This window comes from Cupressus sempervirens, chromosome 4 (genome assembly GCF_028749045.1).
Source record: "Cupressus sempervirens isolate cs-2001-9-10 chromosome 4, ASM2874904v1, whole genome shotgun sequence".
NCBI lineage: Eukaryota > Viridiplantae > Streptophyta > Pinopsida > Cupressales > Cupressaceae > Cupressus > Cupressus sempervirens.
Window position 1 is genome coordinate 540,606,130 of NC_143121.1, and position 12,250 is coordinate 540,618,379.

The 12,250-nt window shown below is 32.6% G+C and overlaps 1 pseudogene; it reads left to right on the forward strand.

Moving 5' to 3' along the window:
- Positions 1-4,357: 4,357 nt before the first annotated feature.
- LOC149562328 (heterogeneous nuclear ribonucleoprotein 1-like) lies at positions 4,358-5,278 on the forward strand (annotated as a pseudogene).
- Positions 5,279-12,250: the final 6,972 nt, after the last annotated feature.

A 12,250-nucleotide genomic window follows, 5' to 3' on the forward strand; every position in this document is an offset into this window, starting at 1 on the left:
ACAATTCCAACAACTAATGTAGTGTTAGGTCTTTTATGTACAATATATTGTAGTTTCCCAATCATTGACATGTACAATGTTTGATTCACCTCAGTAGAATCATCATTCTTTGACAGTTTGTGTCCAATCACCATTGGTTATCTAGCTGGTCTTGAGTCTTCCATACCAAAAGTCTTCAAGATTTCTTTGATATACTTTGATTGAGTGATGAAAACACCTTTATTAATTTGATAAACTTGCAAACCAACAAATAATTTAATCTCTCCATACGTTAAAATTTCAAAATCTATTTTCATTTGATCAGAAAATGACTTGTTCAATGAGTCCTTTCCTCCAAATATGATGTCATCAACAAAAATTTCAGCTAGAAATATCTTATTTTTAGCTTCACTTTTCAGATACAGATTGTTATTGTCATTAGTTCTTGCAAAATTAATTTTCACCAAGTAATTTTGTAACCTTTCATACCATTCTCTAGGGGCTTGCTTCAAACCATATAAGGCTTTGTATAACTTACATACCATATTCCTTTTGTTTGGATAAAAAAATCCTTCAAGTTGTTCAATATAGACTTATTCCTCCAAAATTCCATTATGAGATGCGTATTTTACATCCATTTGGTACACTTTGAATACTTTGTAAGTAGCATATGCTAGCAAAGTCCTCACTCTTTTCAACCTTGCAACTTGGAAAAAAGTTTCACATGGTCAACACCTTCCTCTTGTGCTACAAATCACTCTTTCCTTGTTCCTTGTAACCTCACCTTCTCATTTAGCTTTTTTTATAACACCCACTTAGTAGCAATAACATTCTTATCTTTGGGTTTGTGTACCAATGTCCATATTTTGTTCTTCTCAATTTTCTCAATTTTCTCAATTTCTTCACTCATTGCCTTGATCTAATCTTCATTCTCCAAAAAATATTTGACAAATTTAGGTTCAAACTCACATAATAAGCATATGTAGTTCTCCAGTCTTCTTCTTGTCATGACTCTTGAATATCTATCTCCAATAATTTTTTCTAGCACATGATGTCTTCTCACATACTTTTCCAATATGGGTTCACGTTTGGGTTCCTCTTGCTATTTTTCATTGGATTTTGCATATTCAAAATCTTATTTTGTCTCTAGATGTAAGTCAACTTCCTCTATCTAGTGGTTGGCAGACACAGTCTATGACTCGACTCCTATAGCCTAATGCTTGGTAGAGTTTTTTCGTAGAACCTTGGTAGTGTTTGGTTGCTGATGCTCAGTAGCCACCTTTTTTAGTTCAGGTAAGATGCTAGGTTCACCTTCATAGATATAAACAAACTTTCTATAATCTTCATCTTCTTTCTTGCATTCTTCTTCATTTTTCTTTGCAAATTCATCAACTTTAACATTTGCACTTCCCACAATTTTGTTAGTGTTAGAATTCAAACACTTAATAAGCTTTGCACTTAATAAATAACTTAGGAATATACCTTCATCACTTTTTGCATCAATTTTACCTTTTCTTTCATCTTCCAATATGTAACATTTTCTTCCAAAGACTTTAAAATAATTCACATTTGGTGCATATCCATGCTAGAGTTCAAAAGGTGGTTTTTTGTTCCTGTCTTCACTTGAACTTGATTTAAAGTATAGAATGTAGTGCTAACTACCTCTCTTTATTACTTTTGTAACATGTTCTTCTCCATCATCAGTGTTCTTGCACAATCCATAATTGATCTATTCCTTCTCTTAGCTATACCATTCTATGATGGTGTCCTTGGTGCACCCATTTTCCTCTTGATTCCTTTGTCATTGAAAAATATGTTGAAGTCATCTGAAATGAATTCACCACCTCTATCTAATCTCAAATATTATAGACTCTTATATGTTTCTCTCTTCATTCGAGCTAGATACCACTTAAACATTTGAAATGCATCAATTTTTTTCTTTAAGAAACATCAGTCATCATTCCAAAGAATTCATCAACAAATATAATAAAGTATTTATCACAATAATAGCTTTATATTCCAATAGGAGTACATAAGTTAGTACAAACCAACTCCAAAATATCATCAAAAGAATAGGTCTTCCTTTTGAAATTAGACTTTGTCATTTTACCCATTTGACATTGTTGGCATATCGCTTTATTAGGTTTTCTTAGTTGTGGAAACCCTCTAGCTCTTTTCATTTTACTAATTCTTACCAAGTTATCAAAGTTCATATGACATAGCCTCTTATACCATAACCAAACATCTTCACATTATGGAAATAGACAAGTATCTTTGGATAGGTCTAGATAGAAAAAGCTACCTCTTGTTACCTCTCTACTTCCAACTAGTTCACTAGTAGGATCATAGATCTTTTCCTTCTTGTTTTGGAAATCAACTCTATAGCTTGAAGTTATCAACTGTGCTACTCTCAAAAAGTTATACTTTAAACCATATCAACCCAATATGCATTATCACATTTGATCTTTTTATTTAGTTAATTGATCCTTTCCCCTTCACATAAAATGGTGTATCATTACCATACGTAAAACTATTTCCATTATAATTTTCTATATGCATTATCACATTTGATCTTTTTATTTAGTTTAATTGATCCTTTCCCCTTCACATAAAATGGTGTATCATTACCATACTTAACACTATTTCCATTATAATTTTCTTTCTTATCAAACTAGCTTGTATCACCAATCATATGCTGTGAGAAAACACTATCAATTATCCATCTATCATTCTTACTCACATGTGAGATCAATGTAGTTTTCTCATTTTCATTAGAATCATCTTTCATTGCACCATAAATAACTTCTTCATCATGATCATTAGAATTACTATAAGAACCATCCTCTTTAGCAATATAGAAAAATTTCTTACCTTTTTCCTTGTAGTCTCTTTTTTCTCTATTTCCTCTTTTGTCTTTATTATCTCTCCTTCCTTGTATTTGGAGTCTTTCCTTTCCTCTTTTTCATCTCTATTAGGACATCTAGCAACAATATGAAAAACTTTCTTACTTGTAAAGCATATAATATGAATTTTACCCTTGTATTTTCCTTTTCCTCTAGGAAGTCTTCTTGACAACAATGCTTCAAGCTCATCAAGGACATCATCAAATCCATTGTCACTTTTTACATACTTTCTTTTCTTCTTTTTCTTATATTCATCAAGAGTTAGTTGGGATTTGAATGTAGATTCAATTGGTAGGGGAGTAATTATCAAAATTTTAAAATTTAAATATAGCAAGTCTACCAATTAGACTATCCAAGGTTAGATCATTACTAGGTGTACACCTCAATCCTTGAATTGTAGATACTTTGATTGAATAGATAGGAAGTAAAGTCCTCAATACCTTACTTATCATAGTCTCATTAGTTATATTTCCTCTAGCTCCTTTGATAACATTTACCACTTCTTTGATTTGGCCACAATACTGTGAAATATTCTCACCTTCTTGCTTCCTAATGTCATCAAATTTTCCTCTTAATATTTCTACCTTAGCTCTCAATACATTACTGTTTCCACCAATGATTTTTTTTCTAACTTGTCCTATATTTTCTTAGTTGTAGTGCATTCCTTCACATCATCAAATTCTGCAATATTGAGGATTGCTGAAAGTTCAATCATTATTTGGTTGTGCTCTTTCTTCTCTTTAATTTATTCAACCATCATAGGTCTAGGAACCTCAATGTATTTATTGTTTAGGTAGTAGGATATGGAATCTCAAATTCTAGATAAGTGCAATCTCATCAGCCTTTTCCATGGTGGGAAGTTCTCCTTATTCAGCCTAGGTACCTCTCTCTTGTACATCTTGATCTTTGGCTTGAGTCCTTCAAACTTTCTTTGCAAGAACCAATGCTCTAATACCAATTGTTATTCGAATAACTAAGAGGGGGAGTGAATCAATTATCCTTGAGTCTAGATGTACCAATTCAACTTTTAATCACTTCAAATAGATTAATCAATCTCAAATGCCCACTCGGTCTCTATAGAATATCATTAGCAATTTAACATTTCATACAATATCTTAACTCTCTATCTCTATTAGTGTTGATTGTCAGTAAATAAACTACTATAAAATATAGCATGTACAACACTAACATCCACACATGAAAATAACACTTTGACACTAGGATTTAACATCGAAACCCAATTTGAGAAAAACCATGAAGTAATATGCTACCAATTTATCACTCTCACTAGTACATTTGACCCCATTTTTAGACCAAATGTTTTGACCATCTATTAAAATGGGGTCAAATTGGTTTGAATAGGCAAGGAAAAATGTCTTTTTAAAAAATAAATCCATGCCTCTGTTGGTCAAAATTTTGACCAACACAGGCATAACATGTTAAAATAAAAAAGGGGCAAGTTAGGGTTTATTGTTATGAGCACGCAGGAGCTACACAAGAATTTCATTTCGAGTGCGGGAGCTCAGAGACCTTGAGGATTTGGCTTCATCACTTATGACTCAGAAGATGTTGTGGAGGTTTTTGTGCAAAATCCCTTTCATGAGTTTAATGGAAATATGGTAGAGGTTAAGCAGTCAAACCCCAAGGAACAATCTATTGGGAATGCTAGGTATACTTTAGGAGGAGGTCAAGGAGGGAATTTTGGATATGGCTTCAATTCAAGTGTGGTAGGACCCTATGGGCCTAGAATGAATACTAAGCATGTTGTTTCTCTAGGAGGTAGAGGTGGGTTCGCTTCATATGGACCTACTGGAAGTGGATACAATGCACTTGGGACTGGCTATGGAAATGGTGTAGGATATGGACCTACAATGAATGGAGATAGCTACGATAGTTCTTCTTTTTGAAACAACCCAACCTATTCTACCAGCACAGTTGGCACTTATGGAGGAGCTCCCATTGGCTATGGAAATCTAGCAACTGGAGCTTATAAAAAAAATCTAGCTCTAGTGAGAAATATGTGGGGTAATGGAACTATACCATATGTTGGAGAAAATGGGAGCATAAGTGGTTATGGTGGAGGTGCAACATGGGGGTTAGGTCAAGGTAGTAATAACTAGGAAAATGGAAGTGTTGCTAGGTATGCAAGTGGCTATGGAAGCTCTCAAAATATCTATGGCTCAAGTGTCGGTACTTATCCAACACAAAATAGTGGGTATGGAACTGAAGTGGCAACATATAGCTCAACAACAGGGGCCTATTGAGATACATACACTGATAGTTACAACAGCTCTGCTTATGGAGACTCAACTTGGAGATCAAAACCATCTGATCCTATTGGAGCACATTCAATAGACTATGGGCTAAGCACAGTCAGAGATGGGTTGCATAAATAAACCCCAACAACATACACTTAGGCTATTGAGTAAACCTGCTAATGGATATAGAGGTGAGCCAATCAATACGATTCATAAATATTTTCTATTTTCTTTTGCAGTGTTATTTTTCAAAGGCAAGTTTGTTTTCAAGTCTTTTTCATGGACCAATTAGGATTAGTCTCAGCTTCATGCTTATTCATACTTTTTTGTCAAATGTTTTATTGTTTTCTCGAGGAAAAAATGTTAAAATTTTTGTGAAAATCTATTATATTTTTCATTTTAAAAAATTTGATCAACAGTATATTTTGTATAGAGAATAGCCGCATCCCATTTTTATATGGAAAATAGCCGCATCCCATTGTAATATGACATGCCTATACATATACTATATTAAGTGCTAATTAGAGTAAGTTTACATTTATGCTTGTAAATTTCATGCTTGCCTATCTATTTTTGTAGTTGAGAGGACAGTACAATCTCTCTAATCTTTTGAAGCTAAGGCAATCTGGTTGATACTACAATTATTTGGAGTTTTTTCGCAGCTAAGATACACTAAATATATCACTGGTGTAATATTTATGGTTTGTGTATTTTAGCACTTTAGATAGTATGATCCAATGCATACACTAACCAAGGAATGGAAATTTTTGTGTGAAATTAATTACAAGTATTTTGGTTTGGGTCATGTTTTGGATCTTAGTTCTAGTTGACGTTACAGTCAGATTTAATGATCAAGTTAGGCTTTAGATATTTAGTCACATTGTGAGTGACTTGGTACGTGACTCAACATGTAACCTGAACTGTATATTTGATTCAATTAGGTATACTCTCTAGTTTTGTATGGGTGTCCTACAACTTTTGTAATGGCAGTTGTATTAAATATTGGTCCAAACAAGCTTCTAGTTGTATCTTTGTAATTCCTCTTTCAATTTTATTTTGAAGTGTCCATGATAGACTCATGGGTAGAATAGAATCTTATTGAATCTCTTATGCTTGAGATGATTAAGTGATTGATATTGTTTTCAATTATTCTTATGTCATATTATGTAGAGCAACACGCAGGATGGACATTAATCACAAAGATAATGTTGCAAGGATTATATCCTATTTTAAGGATGTTCACTAAGAATTTGAATGTGCTGCTGAATGAAACATAGGAATTTTGGTTTTGAATAAATCAAATTACAATTTGTATAATGATGTTTGTTAAATTTTTGCTTTCCTTTTAACAATATATCTACATTTTATGTTGGTACCTTTTTACAATTTTTAGTATGGCACACTAGTGAAATTTGTAAAATGCATTATTTGGGTTATTATTTTTCATGATAAGGAATTGTTGTTGAGATCATTGTGAAGGGACCAATGGTCACTATCTTCCAAGTCTTGGTGAGGTTAGTACTAATAGGATGTGCATGCTCAATTCTCCCTTGATATGCCTTTTGGTTTGGTCAATACTCTATAGTATAAAAGTGAAACTACTTAAGTACAAGCCTTGAGGCTTTTGCAGCTCACCTCTTTTTTTTCACAATCCCCATTGTCTTATTGCTTACTAATTATGTATATTTTATCAATAAAAGGCTGAAGTCAAGATCATTATTATTATGTGTTGTGATTAATTCTCATATAAGATGCTCACAATTTACCGTTTTGTTGTAGGCTCTTGCCTTATATAATGTATTGTTATTTATTAGGCATATATAACAATATAAATATCCATAACTTTTAAAATTCAATTTGAGATTAAAATACAACATTCTTTACATGGTTTCTCATTATTTCTTAACTCATTTTAATTATGTTATTTTTTATGTATGATGAGCATGCAAATGACATGTTTTCTCCTAAAAGTGGGAACAATATGTAAACTTTACCTTTGCCTATCTTTATTTGCACTTTCTTCAAAGTAGTCCCAAGCCCTATATTCTTCTATTTACCATCTTGGGTTAGATCTATGATTATATAAAATAATAATAGAGGAGATGTTCTTGAACATGATTATGGTCATCAATTTGAAAAGTCACATTTGGAATTGTATCCACACATCCATACCTATACCTATAATGGCTTTAACAAAATGCAAGGGTTGGCACATCTTGGGTTGGCACATTGCTTAAACACCAATCTTAAATCTGATTTCTCATAAGGCTGTAACAATAACAAGGGAGTCACCCTTGGTTTGTACTTCTTGCATCAGAAAACTATAACTTCTCTTAAACCCTTCAAAGCCATGAAAGTCTCTACTTCATTGTTATTTTTAGAGCCAATAAAAAATGAAGCACCATTAACAGACACTTCAATGTACATGTATAATATATTTAAAAAAAATAAAAATATATAATATAAACTAGTGATACTCATAATTGTCAATAAACAAAACATTTAAGCACCTCTTAATATGAAAAAAATGGAAATACTCATAAAAACATAATCTAGGGATTTGTTAAATGCCAATAAATGATGAAAAATTGCAATCAATATTTAAAATTAATAATCTTCATATTGGTTTGCATCAAAAGCATCAAGTCAACATCTGGTTCAACTTCACTTGAACCACAATGAGTGACAATTCCACTTCCACTAGCTATTTGTTGTACAAGCTATCTCATGTAAAGAGATTTCTAGCAAATTGTGCAATAATAACATCTATGTCAATACACTCAAAGGTTAGATCACAATTCCTTGTCACCTCTTCATTATAATCAAGTTTCATACATGATAGGAGATCCTGAAAGTAATGGGGGTCTAGTACTGGAGACCTTAATGGGGTTTAGGGGTAGTGCCCTAGTGGGTTTTGTGTGGGGGTGGGGGTTCATGATGCAGGATAGGGTTGAGGGATAGATGCCCTGCCATAGAGTCCCTATTAAGACTTCTGGAGCCACACAAGCCTTCATGATGTGTGCCATCTTCACAATTTTATCATTGAAGGGTGGAATTAGTTGCATAGGCTTTTATGTGTTTATAAAATGTTATTAAAAATAAATTTCCCCTATTCATCAAAATAGTTAATCACATCAAAGCATATAAGATTCACATTCAGAGGGGAAGCAAGACATGGTCACATGGTACACTATTGGACACACACACTACACACGAAGTTTTTTCTTCAAGGACCTGTAGGCAGAACATTCCATCTATTATTTTTTTTTTCTAAAAATGAGTTAAATTTGTGCATTTTACACTTGAGCCTTCACTCTTGCTGCTAATGCATAGTAGATTACATAAGAATGCACACATGCCATGAAATTTCAAATTCAAATAATTCATCATCTACAAAGACAATAAGGTACTAGATTCTATCACTGCATTATCAATTTACAGATGCAGTTATACTACACCAATCCCATTTTTTTGATAATTATTTTCATATTGATTAATACTTGTCGATATATATTAGTAGCTTTCTAGGCATTCCCAATTAACATTGCTAATTTGGAATGTAAATTATGATTTAAAGTGAGTTAAAATAAGTGGTGTCTGGGTATTAAATTACACACAATATTGATAGGATTTCCATATCAACCACCTGGCCATTCTATCAAATTACTCTCTTCCCAATAAGTTCAACTGCCATGTAGAAGAATCAATTTTGGTTAGCAGGTTCAGTTGATAAGGATTCTCACTGTTGGAGTAAAATAAACCTCCAGGTATAAAGCTGATCCTTTAAACACAAATAGGCTATATTTTCTGTTACTCCCACAAATAAGCTGTGTTTTTCTGAGTGTTTGAAGCTATTTCCACAAGTTGTTTGTATTTTCTCTTTCTATGCTGCCTCCTATGAATTGTTTGGGATCTATTATTTAAGTTTCAAATTTTATTTTTTTGTATGAGTAAGGAAGGCTCATCTTTGCCAGTATATCTCCTCTCTACTTTTCCTTTGTCTGGAAATGTAATCATTATTCTGCTAAATCAATTATTTTTAATTAATTTTTTGGTTAAGCATATAAATTATGCTCTATTCTCATAGTTATCTTCTTCCTTTATGTTTTATATGTTCTTGATGTCTATAACAAGAAGATTGGTAAGGATTTAATTATTGGCTCAATATTTACATGCTTAAATTTAAGAAAAGTTTGGTCCATCCTTGCATGGTTTGCATCTTCTTTATTGACTGGTCTTACTTATTTATATGATAGCAATAGACGCTTCCAAGTAGCCCACTATGCAGGAGATCACAACAGCAGTGATAGAGGTCAGTTTTAACATAATTTATTTTTGCAAAGTTTATGTGCTTTTGAAATATCATGATCAAATAAGATTCTTAAGAACAATAAATAGATATACCTAAGCAACAACATAATACATAATGCTTTATCCATACTATGCCTATGAGGTTCCTTGTTTAATTGTAATAGATTTCCACAATCCATGCTATTTTTATTTGTGTTTCTGGTGAGACTGTCAAAAAAGGTTCCTTGTTTTTTTGTTGACGAGTTGGGAGCCATGCTAACCTTTTTTTTATCCCATTATTTATCTTTTCTATGAAGTTTCTCTAACCAAGTCATCTATTTTGTTGGCCTTCACCATTATATTAGCCTGTATTCAACCATTTTTGTAGGTAAATAATTCATAGCTCTATTAATGTTATTTTAATTCACATGAATTAAACATGTTTTGGACTAACAGTGGATCAATTTTGATAGTTGCTTAGGTACCTTAGCCACATTGTACTTCCACAATGATCCATACTACATTCTAAAGAGTTTTCTACAAACATTATCTCAAACAACTCGTGCTTCATCACTTTAAATGCATATTTTATGTTTGCTATGCATCTATTCTTTCCTTTTTAAGTTTACAATAAACAATCTCATAGTTTTCTTTAGCCCTCACTTGCATCCATATTTCAAATTCTAAAGTCTCTTGACTCTCATAGTTTTTACTATCATGATGATAATAAAAAGGCACATCCATATTTCAAATTCTCAAGTCTCAGCTCTCTACGAGATGGTGTAGAAAAACTATCAGGCTTGAGATCTCTTCAGTAATGCCCATCAATTCATACAAGCTTTCTTGTCTATTCTTGCATGGCTGCACATTCTATTTAGCTGTTTGTACTAGCTTGGTCAGAAAACACTATATGATGATAATTTTTTTTTATATCAACACAATTGAGGATCATGACTCTATGTTTTGTGTACTTGTTTGTGTTTTATTGTACTTTATGTTTTCCTAACACTTTTTGTTTTATTGCCCTAGAGGCCAAAATAATGTTAGATCTAAAAATAAATAGAAACCCTGCTGCAAACTTGGTGATAGAGAAAGTGCTATTAAGGAGTGGTTAAAAGGCTTGGCAGTGATTTGGTTTTGATAAATTAGGTATGCTTCACGTGTCCAAACTTTGTCTACTTAGACTTTAGCTCTTGTTTATGGCCTATTATTATTATGAGCTTTATAAGTTTATATAGTTCATTTCTCTATTAAAAATTGCTATTACATTTTGGTTTTCTTTGTGTTGTACATAATCCAAATTAGCCTTGCTATCTTGAACTTCACTTATTCATCTACGATAGTGCTTTAAATTTTTTAAACTTATCTCTCCCTTATGCCACTTTGCATCTTCCAAATTGGTAAGGGGTTTCTCCTTTTCTACTGTACCAACCATTCCAATTGCATTTGATGATAGTGATTATCTATGCCATGGCCCTTTTTGTATGTTCTTTTTTGGGCTTCTTTTATATAAAATATCTATGCTTTGATTATGATCTATAAGAATGGGAATGGAAAATAAGATGTTGATGATTTTCAACATTCTCAATTGCTGAAGTCAACACCATATATATTGCAAGCACATTATTAAATAACACATTGATATGTTAGGATTGTTATTTTGCCCATCTATTTACTTCTGAAGTTTATGATTTTTGGACCATTCCTTAATCTTGTGCCCAAACACTATGTACTCTCAGGCATTGCCTTCACAACTAACTATTCTAATGTTGTACTCTATAAAGTGGCCACTTTTACATGTTCTACCAAAGATTTGGTGCCTCTTGTAGCTACTTTATCAAGTAAAGAAAAATCCCTATTATGTTCTTTAGATTAATGAAATTCTTATAACATAAAAAAAAAGGTTTAGAATTAAACCCATTTATTTCTTATTACAGGGACGCATTAGCCTTATGCTTGAAAAAAGAAGAGGAAGCCTGATGTTATAAGATTAGAACCACAAGAGTCATAGGAGAATGCCAAAGATAGTCACAATGTGCCTATTAGCATCGTGACTATCATCGGCATTCTCCTATGGCTCTTGTGGAATATTGTTTTTTTAGTGTAGGTTATTCAAGGATTGCAACATTTACCTCCAATGTCCACCATTTCTTTAACCAGACTAGAGATATCCTCAAAATTTTGTCGCTCCAATTTCCTCCAACACTAATATTTGTAACCCTCTCAGCCACTATTATTTGTAATCCCCAATATGTTGGGAAGGGAATCTGGCTAAGATGGATTTTGATCCAACCTTGTCTTTGTTTTTGGAGGTTCTTCTATTAGAAATCCTCCCCTTGTATAAAAGGAGGTATGCCTTCTTAAAGACCCTTATAAAGGGCATCTGTAATGTATACAAGACTCCAATCCTGAGCTATACTGGGGGTTTTCTTTGCCTTGTTCTTTTTCCCCTAGTGCCTATAGTTGAATAGGGAAAAACTTTTGTAAAATCTTTTGATAATATAATATAAAGTCTTGATTACTATTGTGTATTAATGAATTTTATATCATATTAATGAATGTTATGTAATTGCATTGATTGAATGTTATAGTTCATAAATGGATGAATGAAATGAATGAAGTATGTAATTAGATGTTAATGAGGAATTTAGATTGATGTTAGGGGGAGGGTGGTGAGGCCAAATGAGTTTCCACCTTCACATGGTTGGCCTTGTTAAGTAGAGAATATTATAGTATTCTTGAAACCAAGTGAAGCTCAAAGTAACATACCAAGGAATCACAAAACCCAAATCGATCTACCTCTCATCTTCTCATCCCAAT